The sequence below is a fragment of the Coturnix japonica genome, chromosome 5 (assembly GCF_001577835.2).
Source record: "Coturnix japonica isolate 7356 chromosome 5, Coturnix japonica 2.1, whole genome shotgun sequence".
NCBI lineage: Eukaryota > Metazoa > Chordata > Aves > Galliformes > Phasianidae > Coturnix > Coturnix japonica.
Window position 1 is genome coordinate 13485100 of NC_029520.1, and position 15161 is coordinate 13500260.

At 44.0% G+C, this 15161-nt stretch overlaps 1 long non-coding RNA gene across 10 annotated transcripts in view; it reads left to right on the forward strand.

Annotated features, from left to right (window-relative positions):
* LOC107314625 overlaps positions 1 to 12983 on the forward strand; it is a 56667-nt gene extending 43684 nt beyond the window's left edge. For 5 of the 10 annotated variants that reach the window (XR_001555527.2, XR_004307435.1, XR_004307434.1 and 2 more), the window contains 6 exons: positions 41 to 190; positions 3309 to 3472; positions 7077 to 7267; positions 7360 to 7468; positions 8442 to 8749; positions 12689 to 12983. This is a non-coding gene — a long non-coding RNA (uncharacterized LOC107314625). Of the gene's footprint in view, positions 1 to 40; positions 191 to 2276; positions 2443 to 2476; positions 2624 to 3308; positions 3473 to 7076; positions 7268 to 7359; positions 7469 to 8441; positions 8750 to 11001 lie in introns of those variants that run through there. The other 5 variants (XR_004307439.1, XR_004307436.1, XR_004307438.1 and 2 more) reach the window with 5 other exon arrangements.
* Positions 12984 to 15161: the final 2178 nt, after the last annotated feature.

A 15161-nucleotide genomic window follows, 5' to 3' on the forward strand; every position in this document is an offset into this window, starting at 1 on the left:
TTTAACTGTCTTTTTTTTTTTTCTTCCACCTTCTGTCCAGGTATCAGAGGGGCAGTGGCAGGTGGCTTCAGACTGCATGGTGTGAGACGGAGCATTCACTGGAAAGCTGTGAAGTGACAGCATGAGACTGCAGGTGAAATGGCAACTTCACTCCTCGAGCTAAACATACATTGGGACATCCAGATAGGAAGTAAGTAGCCTTTCCTTTTTTATGTAATATTTGAAAGCATTGGAGTGTTTCAAGTTCTACTGATCATACCATAGGAAATATTTGGTGAGCATTATTTTGCTACATAGTGAGAAAATGATATATATTTTTAAACCTTGAATGGAGCCAGGGTGTCTCAGTGCTTTCCCTGGAAAGAACACATGGTTGGTGTAGCTATTTTCTAGGTAAAATATAGGAAGTTTATCTATTAACAGAGCCTGTTAAATCCAGAGCAGCCTCAAGTCTCATAACACTCCCTGCACAGACATGCCTGTGTTACAGGTGAAAACTCTGCTGTTAGAAAATGGAGAATGACACAACTTCTTCTATTTTCCTTCTCCTTTCCCCAGTGGCACGCTGTCTTCTCATCATAGCAACTGCCACCCCGTGGCCACCTGACTAAAGAGTTCTTATGTTTTTTTAATCTGCTTTCTCTGGAGAGAGGGATGCTCTACATGCAGCAGCTGTCAGGAGCTGCAGAAGTCTTTGCTGTGATGGCTCCTGGTGAGGCTCGGGCCTGCAAGGCTGTTTGGTACTTGCTGCTGCAGGCAATGTGTGTGCAAGCATCACACAGTATCTGTAGGGCAGGAGCATCTCTGCCGGTATTCTATTGTTTGATTGGCTGATTCTCACACTTTTGTGAAGAAATGTGTAGTTGTTTCCCGCCTCAGTTTATCTGTAGAACAGAAACTGGGAGATTCCCAGGTTACCCAGAGCTAAATGTTCAATGACTCTTAGCTCTTATGTGCCCTGGAGCAGAACATGAGCTTTGAAGCTGCATTCCATTGTTTCTGTGATTTAAATATCAGAGGAGCCCCTTTTCTGACCAGTGTTGTGTTCTCCTGGTTATGTTTGGTGGCACTGCTGAGGTCAGCCCTTGGCATGAAGAGTTGCAGCATGTAGACCCCATGCTGTTCCATGTGAAGATTCAGGTTTTGCTTTCTCTAAGCTGTGTGCTGCTGGGGACCTGAGGAGCTGGAAAGGTGCCTGTTGTGTGTGCTGTGCTTTGGAGGTGCAGAAAGCAGCATTTACCAGACCCATACTCTGCAGTCAGTAGGTGCAGCCTCTGTGTGCACAAAGTGGAGGCCTGCTCCCAGCGTCAGCACTGCCCCAACCTGACCCACAGCTGTGCTCTGTCGGGTGTGGGGCTGCAGGCGCACACAGCATCTCCCAGCTGGGCTGGAGGTCAGCTCACCCTTCCCTTGGGAGCAGGCCCTGATGCTTTACCAGCAGCTCCTAGGAGGCTGCAACAGTTGAGCTTATGCTGGCTGCCCCAGCACACAGAGGTCAAACAAATTGAATTGCTCTTCAAATTAGCTGGATTCCGCTTTGATCACTGTCCATTTGAGACGTGTGTTTGAACTGGAAAAATGCATGCCACGTTCCAGCCACCTCCTGCAGCCAGGAGAGCAGTGATGCCACTGGCAAATGTATATTCTCACTGAGCCTAACTTAGCTTGGAAAGCAGTCGCTGAAGCGTGTTCTCTATCTAGAATGATCTCAGCTTTGCTAGGCCTATCTCTTACAGATGTTAATTCCTAACTATTATCTTTACAAATTTCAATAGAATAGTAAGCTGCAGTAAGGAGGGGATATGTTCAATTTAAACACTGAGATTACCGTGCTCCAAATGAAGCCTCTTTTATTAATAATTACCTCTCTGCCGTGACTCTAAATTCCAACAGCTGGACAGACTCTGCTCTTTATTAATTTCCTTGGATCCTTTGGCACAGAGCCCTCAATTCCTGTGATGTAATGGTATAAAAAGTTGGCTCCTGCCTGAGCTTCCACCCACAAGTTCTAAATTTGGAGCATGGCAAATTTCTGCAGATTCCAGAGACAGGCTATGCTCAAGACGTGCTGATGCCTTCAGTCCCATCCCATTGCACCAAACAACAAGACTGTGTGCTTTTTATAACTAGGATAATAAATATGACTCAGATGCACATGTTGTCTATGTAAGCACTTGGGGTTGGCTATCACTTTATGGCACTGGGAAGAAGCCAAGCCAAATAAAAATTGTTTTGAGTAAATATTACATTTCTAGAGCATGAATAACTTTTCTCTCCAGCCAACATGTCACTGATGGGAATAAGGAAGAAGACGGGGTGGGAGGAAAGCAGTAACTAAATCATCCCACTGAACACAGACAGTCTGCAGCAAGACCTGTTGTTTCGACCCATCTGGGGCGTAATGTCCCAGATAACTCATAGCGGGTTTCAGCAAGGCCACAGGTGATGGAAATAAAAGCAGCTAGATCGCTCAGCACCATGCTGCTGCACGGCTCTCTCCTGGGTGGGATCTCTGCCCATGGTATGAAAAGCAGGCAGCCGAAGAACCCGGTGTCCTGCTCTCCCTTGCTCCCACATCGAGCCTGTGGATTGCTCCGTGGAGATCAGCGTTGCTACTCACGTGGTCAGCGCTAAGCATGTGCATATGTCCGTTCAGGATCCGGGCCAGGAGGAAGGATGAGTTTTTTTATCCTGCAACTTTGGGACATTTGGGGGGTGTCTGCATTGTGCAGCTCGGGGAAACAGAAAACAAGCCTGAGTGCAGCTTGGTGCTACTGCACCAGAAAGGGAGGTGCTGTCCTGCCACCAGCATGCACCACTGCAGGGATGGTCAGCAGAGCTGCTGGCTCTGTTCCGAGGCTTCCAACAAGTTGTTATGTCTGTTTCTCTCCCCTCCCTACCCACGACAAGAAACCACTATCAAACACAGTTACCCCTTGAGTGCCCTTGAGCACTGCTCAGCGAACAGCTTACGAAGTACTTAATGTACCTGAACTATAAAGGGATAAGAGCAATGCTGAGAAAAGTTTATGTTAATGTGTGCTGTGGGGTGGGGGAAAAAATTATCTGGAAATATTCCCTCATAACAGGAATCTTCCTGGCTCCCAGGACACGATAGCCAGATAGACATGATGGGAGAGAGTCTAGCTTTGAAAATCATTGGTGGCTTTCCTGTTTTCCTAATGACCATGTAACCCTGAGCACTGCACGTTCCGTCCTGTTGCACCTATGAGCTTTTTCACATCAAATAAGTGAGTGTTTTCATGAACTTTGCTGTCTTTTTGGTTTTTTGTTTTTTTTTTTAACAGACTATTTTGGCACGGGAGGAAGAAAACCTGGCTTTAGAAGAGGAGTTCAGAGAGGAAGCAGCAATATTCCAGGAAAATTTCCGAGCTGAACAGGAGAGGAAGTGGCTTCTCTAAGAGCGTATTGCAGAGGTTCCCTAAAACATGCAGCTGCACAGCTGGAGCAGGTGAGTGGGAATGCGTAAAGGGCACGCGATGTTCTTGTGTCCCAGCTGTCCCTTTCAGAAGCACTAGAGAGGAGCTATTCTATGCTGCAGGCTGGACCACAGCTCACAAGTAACGCATTTCAAGGGTTGTGAGCCCTGCAATAATGACAGCCTTGACGTCAGCAGACCTGCACCTCTAGAGACCGGGCTGAGAAGTCAGTGCCTGTTTGCCCAGCTAAGGCAGCTTTGACTGTGCTTCCAGAATCTGGGCAATAAGTCTTTTTCCATGCCTTGCAAAGCTGCCAGTGGTCATTTTCTGCCAGCAGATCTGCCCTAGCAATGTATGAGGAGGCTAACCCCATCCCCTTTGTAATGCATTTTGCACTTCAGATGGACTTCTGTAACACAAGAAAGTATTTTTACATAGTAGAGCTTCTAAATTGTTAGAACAGTTGGAAAATCCTAAATTGCTTTTAGCAGACAAGAAAAAAAAACAACCCACGAAGACGTTGCGGGTTGCAGCATTTACTGAAGTGAGAGCTGATGGTCAGTTTCCAAGACTGAAAACATACTTAGGGACGGCTGTTGCACTTGCAAGTTGAACACAAGTACTTCAGCCTTCAGCAAGGTATTTGTACCCACCTGCAAAACTTGTTGCTCTGGTTTGCATAGCTTAAGCTCTGGAAGCTGCCCAGAGAGTCAAGGTCAGTCCCGGTTGGGTTTACCAGGATGTTCCTGGACTCCAAGTGCCCAAGGGAGGGGGAGATCTTACCTGGGATTGAGTCAGCAGCCTGAATTAGGGATGATGAAAGAGGGCTTGGCTTAAATGCAGTGACTTTATGACCGTTGCCATGCTTTTTTCTGACACTTGAGGGCTGGCTACGTGGCAGTTTAGCTCTAGGTCATTAGAAATCTAAAGGCTGCTTCGATTTGTGGTTGTAACCCAAGAGCTTAGGGGAGGTTTTCAGGCCACAAGGAATTAGGCATGAAGGACGGAGGGGCTAAAAGTTTCCTGGTGGCTGGAAGGTGGGGTGCCAGGAGGCTCTGCCCATGCCGAGTTGCTCTGATCTGAATGGCCTTCCCTTGACGGCTCACACAGGTACCTGCAGTTTGCGCCTTGTGGGCACGATTTCAGCTTACCATGGCATTGCTGTGTCTCTTTGCAGGAACAGCAGTGTTTTGCAGGCACTTTGATAAACTATTACCTATTAGAGCTTGCATGTTTTAACAGATAAATATCCATCACATTTCATCAGCAAGCAGCTGAGGCATAAGGAGGTTAAGGGACCTGACAAAGGTGATAGCAAGTCAGATGGCTTGGAATTTTGTAGCTCTGAAAGATCATCTTTCTAAAACAGGAAACCCTCTCAAGAGTAGTAGGTTTTCATTAAAACAACAGTTCAAACCTGTCGATCTTGATATATCAGGAAAACAAGGAATGTAGAAAATGTGAATGTTAGCCTGGTCCCTCTTAAACTAAACCACCAGGTCTGCGTTCCTACAGAGAAACAAATACCCTGCAGGCATCGTGGTGTCTTTGATTTATTTTTGGAAGCTGAACCTCCCCCTCTTTTGGTGTCTGAACGAAGAAAAAACAAGGATTTGGGGCCAAGAGAAGGTTTCTGGAGAAAAAAAACCCTCCAGTCTCCCTGCTGGATAGTTTGTGACATGAGCAGTTAAAGCCGTGTGATCCAACTTAGCCTCCTCTAGGTTTCAAAATTAGATTAAAGTTCGTAAGTCATTGAGGGAGAACGTTACCCAACAGAGCGGCTGTCTGACTCTCAAAGTAAACAATGGGCCTTTGCAGGGGAGGGCACAGACCTGCTCACAGTCACCTGAGTAACTCGGGGTAGTGGCTGTGCACAGGGGTGAGGCTCGGTGCTGCTGGGCGGATGGCTGGCAGAACCAGCTACCTTGTTGGTCAGCCCTGCTGGTTCTTGCTTGTGTTGCCATTGTGCGGTAAGGGAAGGTAGGTCACATGAACGCTGAGGAGAGCTTTGGGTTCACTGTTCTGCATGCTTTCCTCGCGATGGAAGACTGGTTTTTCCTCGTGCCCTAGCAGTGTTTAGCTGCACGTACGCAAGTGACGCAGCTCAAAGTAAGCTACAAGCTCGGCTGTAAATAACTCGTGTAGCACCGCGTCTGTGCGAATCTGCCTTTCAAAACAGGATCTGCAGATGTGATTAATTAGGAGTGTGAGAGGAGCCGCTTTGCTCCCGGAGCTGTTTCCAGCATGCCTGTGCGGCGGTGTCCGGCTGCCATCTGGCGTTGAGTGCCCGATGGGGGACACAGCAGGGCAGGGCCCCCAAAGTGTCCCCCCGCCAGCCCAGCCTGCCAACAGGGCTGCTCGAGTGGCAACTTCTGGGCGACAGCCAAGCCATGAGCAAATCCTGCCCAGACTCACCAGGGCCCCCCGCCACGGTATCTCCTGCATTCCTGCGGCACATTTGGTATTTCTTATTGTTTTCTCCGTCTCTGGGGGAGCTGCTGCAACTGCCTGGCCGGTCTGCCAGGGCAGGAGCTGGCAGAGCCCCGTGCGCGGGTCCCACAACTAGCTGGGGGCTTTGGAAAATCTGTGTCAGACTTCTCACCCTGCATCGGCACGCAGGGAGCTGGGGCTGAGCAGGAGGGGTGAGATAAAAGTGAGGAAAGAATGGAAAGCTTGAAGAGTCCAGAAGGGCTGTGCTGCACCAGCAGCATGGGAACAGCATGTGCTTGGTGTGCACTGCCCAGCGCCACTCCAGAAGCTCTGCTGAAATCCCTGCACTGGTTTGCAGCAGCAGAGCTGCTCACATGTGCCAGCAGTGAGTGCCCCTGAGTGGCGTGCAGTCAGCTGGATGGTAACTGGGAGTCGGGACAGCAGCAGGAGTGAGTGCTCTGAGTTGGGTGAGGAGAGGAAATGGAGACAGAGCTGTCTTTGGACTCTGCAGCATGACGTCGTTGGTCTCTGCAGAAATACCAGGTAGCAGCCCAGTGCAGTGAGGGCAGGGCTGTTTTATAAGCAGGGCCACATACAGCTGGTATTACAAAATCAGCAGCCATGCATTGTGATCTGTGCCTCGCTGCCTCTGCGTTGCACATATAGAGACAGAGGAAGTGTGGTGAGGCTTTTGCTGAGTCATGGTGGGACCGGGAGAACTGCACAGATCAGCACGAGGGAGCAGCAGCTCCCAGCTGGGTACCACGACTGTAGGAAGCAGCCCTGTTCATTTCCTAAGTGTACAAAGCAGGTACTAGGGTGAGTTCCACTGCCGGGCACAGGAGCTGTGTGAGCGCTGAGAATGCTAAATGAAGTGGAAAGGGGAGTTATTTGCTTGGTTCCTTTGTTGATGAATTTAAAATAAGGGACAGAGGGAAAATGCAAATAAAATTGCTTGGATTTGGTGCTGTTTGTTGGTTTTTATGTCTTTTTATTGACGTGGTGTCCAGTCCATCGTGAGCTTTTTCTCTGAGAGTTCCTGCTCATATTCTTTTACATTACCTGTGCTGGGTACATCTGAGAAATCAAGGGAGAGAAGGTTTCTCCTCCAGGGGTCTTTCCAGTATTGTGCTCATAGGTATCATTGCATTCCCCTTTCATTTTTCAGGAGGTTTTTAACTTTTGTTTTATATCATATTGTTCCAGGTTTAATATCTTCTGGAAGTGAGAAGCTGCTGCTGTGTTCCAGGTCTTCTCATTTCAAGTGTTAAAATGACCCCTGGCACCGCCCTTCTTTGAAGGAGTACCGACTTTTGGCACACATCATGCTCTTCTGCATTTTTGGTTCTCTGGCATTGCTAAATATGCCCACAGTGAGATTCCTTATTTACAGGCAGGTAACCCATACACGTTTCTCATTGACCCAGCCCTGCTCTCTTTAGAAAAGCTCAATTTATCCTAAGCTAATGGTAACACTCTTACTTTACAGACCTTTTTTCCTAGGCTCTCAGTTGCCTCTGGGATCACGTAGACTGAGCTGAGATGACTGGAGAACCATGAAGTTGAGGATGGTGGCCTGCACTGACGATGGCAGCAAGGTAATTGTGCTACAGGTTGTGTTATGCTTATGCTTGTTCATCCTTCGTACGTCGTTGTTTTGTGTTCTTGTATATGTCTACGGAGTTGTTGAAGGGAGGAGAGGCAGAAGGGTGCTTTTCGTTGTCTCCAGACACTCAGCATGGGTAAAACTCCCGTTAATCAATCAGGGTTCCCTGGAGAAGTTGAGCTGCTTAAGGACCAAACCACCACCAGATGGCAGCTGAAGTCCAAGGATGAGATGGGCCCAGCAGGGGACTGCCAGAGGGGAACTCTGCAGTGCCCGAATTGGGAAGCTTTAAAAAAAAAAGACAGTTATGGTTACTGAGTAATTGGCATAGTGCAGGCAGTGCTGGAAAGTCCCTAACGGATGGGTGAGTGGGGGAACTAACTTAGTCTTAGTGCTGCACGACTTCCTTCATTCTATCAGGCAACTTTTTAGCACGCTTTTCTTTCCTTCACCTGACAAGCAGCAGATTACTGCTTTGTCCCAAGTGGCTGAAACACTCTGTGTGTGCCTCTTATCCTGGCCACGCACCAATGCTCACAAACGTTAACTTAAAATGCCTTATTTAATTGAGATAAAATCCAGAGCAGACATTTTCAGTTCACTTTTACTGAAATAGATGCTGTGGTGATGATGTTTTCTCCAGAAGAAACTGCAAGACTGAATACTTGCGTGCCTTTTTGGTTTTGCTTTGTTTTTATATCTATCTCCCCACCCCAGTCCCACCTCCACAGCTCCCCTGGATACAGAGATTGCCGTAGCACAGCATTGCTTCCTCAGGTAGGCTTTGCCTTTATGGCTGGGAAGTTCAACTCAAGTAACCCAAGTTGCTGGAAACCTGCCTGTTACAGCTGGAGAATGAATGCATAAGGCTGCTAAAGTCTCATAAGTCAGCTCTATAAAGTGGTTACAGGAAAAAATCTTGTCTTAAGTGAAACCAAGAATGATACTGTGCTATTGGTTTGCAGGATTGTTCTCCCAGCAGCAGAAGGAAAGCCTGAACAGGGTAGAGAGAGGATAAAGCCCATCCTTCTGAGGCACCACAAGCAGCTTCCAACTGCCCTGGCACATATAAGATGGTGTGTACACTCAGCACTAGCTTTTGAAAGGTATGTGCCACAGATGGAACTGACTTGCATCGTGTCACATCTCACTGAGGATGAGTTTGGTCCATCTCCTCCTGTGGCTGTGACTAAGAAGCACATGGGTGACGTGTTGATCAAGGGCTGTTTTGGCTGCAGCGCATGCGCACCAACTCCGCATCTCCATGAGAACGGTAGGTCATCCCTGGGCCAGTAAATGTGGTGGGACATCAGAAGCAATTCTATATCAATTCATTTGACATCTGGAACACTCTGTGGTTCAGAGACCACGGTTGCACTCCCAAAGTACTGTTACTCAGCACTGCTTTCTGTTAACACCTGAGTATCACTGCACTCCATTAATGCACCGAATATGGACATGTAAAAGTGTTGCTGCTAAAGACAGATTTTATTATCTATATGACTACTGCCTTAATTATTATTTCTACTCATAAGAGCCAGATGGGAAATGAACTGAGAGTAACACTTCCACAGTGCAGTTATTGGCTTTCACCATCTTCTGCAGTCCCACAACTCAAGAGTAACCCATAGGAAAAGCCAGCTCTATGTTCTGATTTGTGATTTCCTGATCTTTTGATAGTTTACTTTGCATCCCAAAAAATCATTCTGTGTATCTGTTATAGGAAAAGGTCTTTTCTCGTGCTGGAAGACTAAGGCTCGTGAATCCTATTGTATGAGATGACAGAAGTATTTCATGTTGAAGTATGTGAAAGCAATGTCCTAGCATAGTTTAATGTATGCAATGCAATGTTTGGAGCCAATTTATAGTTAGGAAGATGAACAGTTATGAGATATGCTTGTGTACCATTGGCATCATGGAATATAGAATACAAATTACAAAATTGTTAGGGGTGGAAGGTGCCTCTAGAGGCTGCCTGGTCCAAACTCCCTGCTCAAGCATGAACACCCAGAATAAGCTGCCTGGGAACTGTCTCCAAGTGGATTTTTAACATCTCCCTGGGCAGTCTGTGCTAGTGCTCTGTCACCTGCACAGTAAATAAATGCTTCTTGGCAGAATAGTTTTTTTCTAGTTCGTGCCCATTAATTCTGGTCCCAGCACTGGACATCACTAGAAAGAAACAAAACCCGTCTCAATATTTGGGTTAAACAATGATGTTTGAGCTCCTAGCAAAATCTTCAAATGAATCCTCTTAACCACTTCATTTTGGTTAAATTTAAAAACCAACCAAACAAAAGCCTGTGCTGCCACCAGAAACAAAACAAACAAACAAAAAATCTTTCAATGTTAGGTACTACTAGTATTGTTTTAAATAGTTATATCAATACATTCATTTGAAGTCTTGAAAGAGAGAGACACTGATAACACTTAGAAACATAAGATTACTTTCAGGGCTGAAAGCTTTATGGTTTTCCTGCTGAATACAGAACATTTCTAGTAAACCTACAATATATTTTCTAAAACAAATAATATGGCTTATCAGTGAAGTGTGTCTCTCTTTTGAAATGTTTATGTATTACTTAAACAACATTACAACACTTATTTCTTGAATGCAGGTTACAGTTCTCCTTGTAGTTCCAAGAAAATGTCAGTTCTCCTTCCCTGAATAATGACATCAGGGTTTTTTTTCTGTGCTATTTGTGTGGAGATTTCTTGTGTCTGAAAACAAGTAGTATTTTAAATCTGCAGAGCAGAGTACAGGCAGACTTCTTGAAAATATCCTAACTCTGTGGTTTTCAAATGTTTATGCATTACAAACACTTGTAGGCTGTCAGGTAGGTGCTGTCGCCTTTTTCTCTTCTATTTTTACTTGCATTCAGTTGAACTACTGCTGTTTTCTTTCTGATGTAGGTCTTGTTATGTCTATGTTATATTTTTTTCTCTGTGGAATATGGTTCTAATGCACTACTTAGAAACAGTGCGATAAAGTACCAAAGAGGAGAAAACCCTTGCAAGACTTCTTCAAGAAGGACGTATTAGAGAAACCACTCCTCTGAATTTTTTTTTGAAGAAGTCCTGTGCAAAAGTCTAAACAAGTATTTGTGTATCATTTACAAAAATAGGCTGTAGTGCTTTAACAGCACAAAGACTAAATGTAGACAAAGTATTGGACCTCTCATTAGATCATCAGTGTGTGTATTAGGTTGGCTACTTGGAAAAGAATTTGTTGGAGACAGTACTTCATGCATATTGTATTATTGTCTCTTCAAATGCACTTGGAAATGCTCCTCTCCATACAGGAGTTTCTAATTGCTTAATGAGAGAGAAAGTGGATTTTAATGCACCCTGTTAGACAATTTGTTGGTGCGTTTCTCCCAGTGGAAGTCATATTTGAATGTATAGGTTGTTTCAAATTACCAGTTTGCAGAACACATTTAAAAACAAAACCAAAAAAAAAAACACCCCAAAATCAAAACAAAATCAAAACCCCTAAACTGAAATGCTATTTTCTTTCACTTCATGCAGGGAAACTGTCAGCACTGTTTGCGAAGCTCCCTGAGTACCTGTGGGAGTGAGGTGAGCAGCGCTGGCCCTAAGTTACCACGTTGCCAGTGCAGAATGGTTATTAGCAGAAATGTGATGTTAGTTACTCCTAGTAGCAGCTGTAAAGACAAAGAAACAACCACCTGGCTGCCCTTTGAATAGAGCTATTGGCTGTTGCTCTTGCAGTTTCTAAGAGACGTGGAGTTACTGGTTTTCTAAGGTGCTACAAGATGACAGTTAGAATGCAGCAATAAAAAGAATCTACGGTATAATTAGGAATATATATTCTTTTTACTAGTCAAGCTATTTTAGATGCACATTTCCGAGCTTTTGCCTTTGGAACTTAAAATGAAATAATAAATATCCAGAAGGCTGGGTTAGCTCGTTTTCTCAGGGACCAGAGATTAAACGTTATATTTTTCCAAGTCCTTGCAAAAATCTGTCAGTTGCCTTAAAATGGATTTCATCTCCCATGTCCTTTTTGAATCTGGCACTTCACTTCCTCCATACTGTGTGTGTGGTAAGGCCTTTGTTAAAAACAAGACAAGGCCGAATGATCTGAGAATCCTTTATGCCATTTGAGAAAGCTTAATCTATTATAAATCATTCCATGATTTCCTCTAAGATGTAAGATCCAGAGAGCAACAGTTTCTTACCTGTGTGTGTGCCACAGACACTTCTCCACCAAAGCTGCTTCTCATCTCTCCCTGATCTGAAGTAGGAGGAATGTGCGTCTACAGCCATTACTGTGCATTATTTTTCTTTCTGATCTGTAGCAAATCATTCTGACCAGAGCAGCTACTGCAGGAGCATTCCCTTGTTTGTGTTAGAGTCACTGGGAACAATGAATCTCTGAGAAGCCTTACATGACAACATGAATAAAACTTCAGACCCTGCTCATTTTTATTATCTCATAGCTAAAGAAATGAAGGAACATATTTTGACCTCAGTGCCAGTAGTGCCAAAGTGGGCTATTACTGATCACTGAAACCTGCGTAGAAGATGAAAATGAATTCAAACCACCTGTGAAGTGTAAGAAGTGAGTTACCAATAAGCTGATGGATGTTATCTCTGCTTCTGCAGAACCAAATCTCATTTTCTAAAAAGCTCTTCATATTATACGTATATATAGAAAGAGAGATTAATTAGAGTTGTTATCATACTGAACAATGAGAAGCACTCTGCTTTTATTCTTGCAAATCTAAAATATGTGCTCAAGGGTAATGGCTTTAAAAGAACTCAGCCCTTGAGAAACATCCACTTACCAATAATAAATATACTGTTTCTCTTTGAATGAAGGAAAAAAATGTATTCTTGAAAACAAATGCAGTTAAAAGCAGTTGTTATGGTAACTATAGCAGTATCTTTACCTGTATTTCTGCTGTACTGTTTGGCAGGAATAAAAATCTCTTGCTCTGCTGCATGTGACAGTGGGAATGTAAAACTGGGACCGCCCCATTGCCCAGTAAATTGATGTGGAATCTGGTAATGTGTTTTAAGTTAATGTTAATACCCCTTCCCCAGGGAATAGAGTGAATTTTGTGACTCAAGATGCCGAGAACTGGTGGATATTGGTTCAGTTCCATTTCAGATATACGTAAGGGCAGTCCGTGAGTAGTTTGTATTTTAGAGAGATCTAATAGAGTGGTTTGTTCTATTTTGTGAGCAGGTGTTCCACCTGGGCTCTGTATCATGCACTGGCCGTGGAGATGTGGAGTACAAGTGGAAAAAACCTTACAGTCTCTAGCAAGAATAAAAACAGGAGAGAATCTGTGACGGGTGAGAAGGGCAAAATGCACTTTGAAGCAGGGATGCCCTGCTGGCACTGCCTATCGCTGCTGCTGTGTTCTTTATCTCTCCTCTTGGTGGTTTGCCATCTCATAGTTGTCAATAAGTAATAATACATTAGCTTATAAATGTCAATTTACAGAATTGTATAAAATAAATGCTTGAATGAGTGTGTATATATCGACTCAAAAAATTATGGCCTTACATGTAACCTTATGTTTAGTGTGTTATCAGTTGAGGTTTTGATTGAGTTTTGACGATTGTGCTACTAATATAATTAGTGCTCTTATTTTATAGTGTGGTGATTGTTTGCTAATAAACAAAAAAGTTGTAAATAAACAAACAAAGTTGTAAGGAAGGATGGAAAGCTAAAAAAGGAAACTTGTGAATGTATGTTAGTTTTTATGAAATGATTTGGATCCAAACAAGAACCCACCTCTGGACTAAGAGTGCGGGAAGGAAGTTCATACTGCATAGAAACTGAACTGAAGATCATGCTAGAAGAAGTGCTACGCTGCAAAAAGCAACCCTGTGTGCAGACATGCCTTTCTCTGGAGGAAGGAACGGGCCCAAGATGGGGGGAATATATTTGGAGGTCTTTTTAGAGGTTTTGTGGGATGGATATAAAATCTGCTAAAATTAGGGTTAGTTTGTCTTATTACTTTGTGTTTTGGTTTGTATTCCATGTTTGTTGCTATGTACAGAAAAAAAGATACAGGATGCTATGAACTGTGCTTTTTCTATTAATAAAGAAGGGGGAGATGTGGGGGTAGATGTAACTGTGAGCAAGTCACTAAAGAGCTTATCAGACTCTTTGATAGATCCTATCACTGTGAAACCCTGGAAGACCAGAGAGTGAGACAAGAGACAAGCAGTGTCTGTTTGCATCTAAGGGTAGACAGGAGCTTCCATTGATGTGCATTGTTAATCCTGTTACTCTTAAGAGACTTTTCATCCTTTATCACTGTGGTTTGGGAGAAGCTGGACCAATTAACTGATTAGAAGAACTGTTAGAGGAACAGTTGAAGATCAATAACCAGGAAGAATCTAGAACAGACATCAGACCCTGTGAAATCCGGCCACTTCACTGGGTAAGTATTTGTTGGTTGTCAATAAAACTGCAGAAGGCATTAGAGGCTTGACCGATCTCTTGCATGTCTGTAATGGACATTGCTGAGACCTTCTGCAGTTTTTGGAGAGCCTGTCTGGATGTATGAAACTAGGAAGACTGGGATGGACTAGAACAAATAATTTCTTTGTAAATAACAGTGATGTAGAATATTAACATGCTCAATATGAAAAAGGCTCTCTGTGTTCAGGGAAAAACACAGTATGTGTTAGCTTTCTTTTAAATTATCTTTGTATATCTTTGTGTATCTTTGGAGCTTAAAATGTAGTCCTCAGGAGTAAATACTGCATCATGCGATACACTGGAAAAGACTTGAAATGCAACTACTAAAAGATCCTTTTAATGTTGGCATAACAAAAACTTTGTGCTGGCAAGTTCTACAGCTAATGTGTAAAGGCTACATTTTGCTGCTGGAAAATTACTAGAAAATAAAAGGCTAAACATAAAGAAAAAACAACAACAAAAAACTTTGCTGTTAACTGTCCTTGAGTCTCTAAGTGTGTGAGTGCGTGGAAATTAATTAGACACTAAGTGTGTGAGTGCGTGCCAGTTCGACACTATGTGTGTGAGTGCGTGGACAAAATCCGACACTGTGTGTGTGAGTGCGTGGCAATTAATTAGTCACCAGCTGTGTATGTATATTCGACACTATGTGTGTGAGTGCGTGAAAATCCGACACTATGTGTGTGAGTGCGTGGAAAATCCGACACTATGTGTGTGAGTGCGTGGGAAATTAATTAGTCATCAGCTGTGTATGTATATTCGACACTATGTGTGTGAGTGCGTGAAAATCTGACACTATGTGTGTGAGTGCGTGGAAATTAATTAGTCATCAGCTGTGTATGTATATTCGACACTATGTGTGTGAGTGCGTGAAATTCGACACTATGTGTGTGAGTGCGTGGAAATTAATTAGTCATCAGCTGTGTATGTATATTCGACACTATGTGTGTGAGTGCGTGATGGACACTATGTGTGTGAGTGCGTGGATATTAATTAGTCATCAGCTGTGTATGTATATTCGACACTATGTGTGTGAGTGCGTAAAAATCCGACACTCTGTGTGTGAGTGCGTGGAAAATCCGACACTATGTGTGTGAGTGCGTGAAAATCCGACACTATGTGTGTGAGTGCGTGACGGACACTATGTGTGTGAGTGCGTGGAAATTAATTAGTCACCAGCTGTGTATGTATATTCGACACTATGTGTGTGAGTGCGTGGACA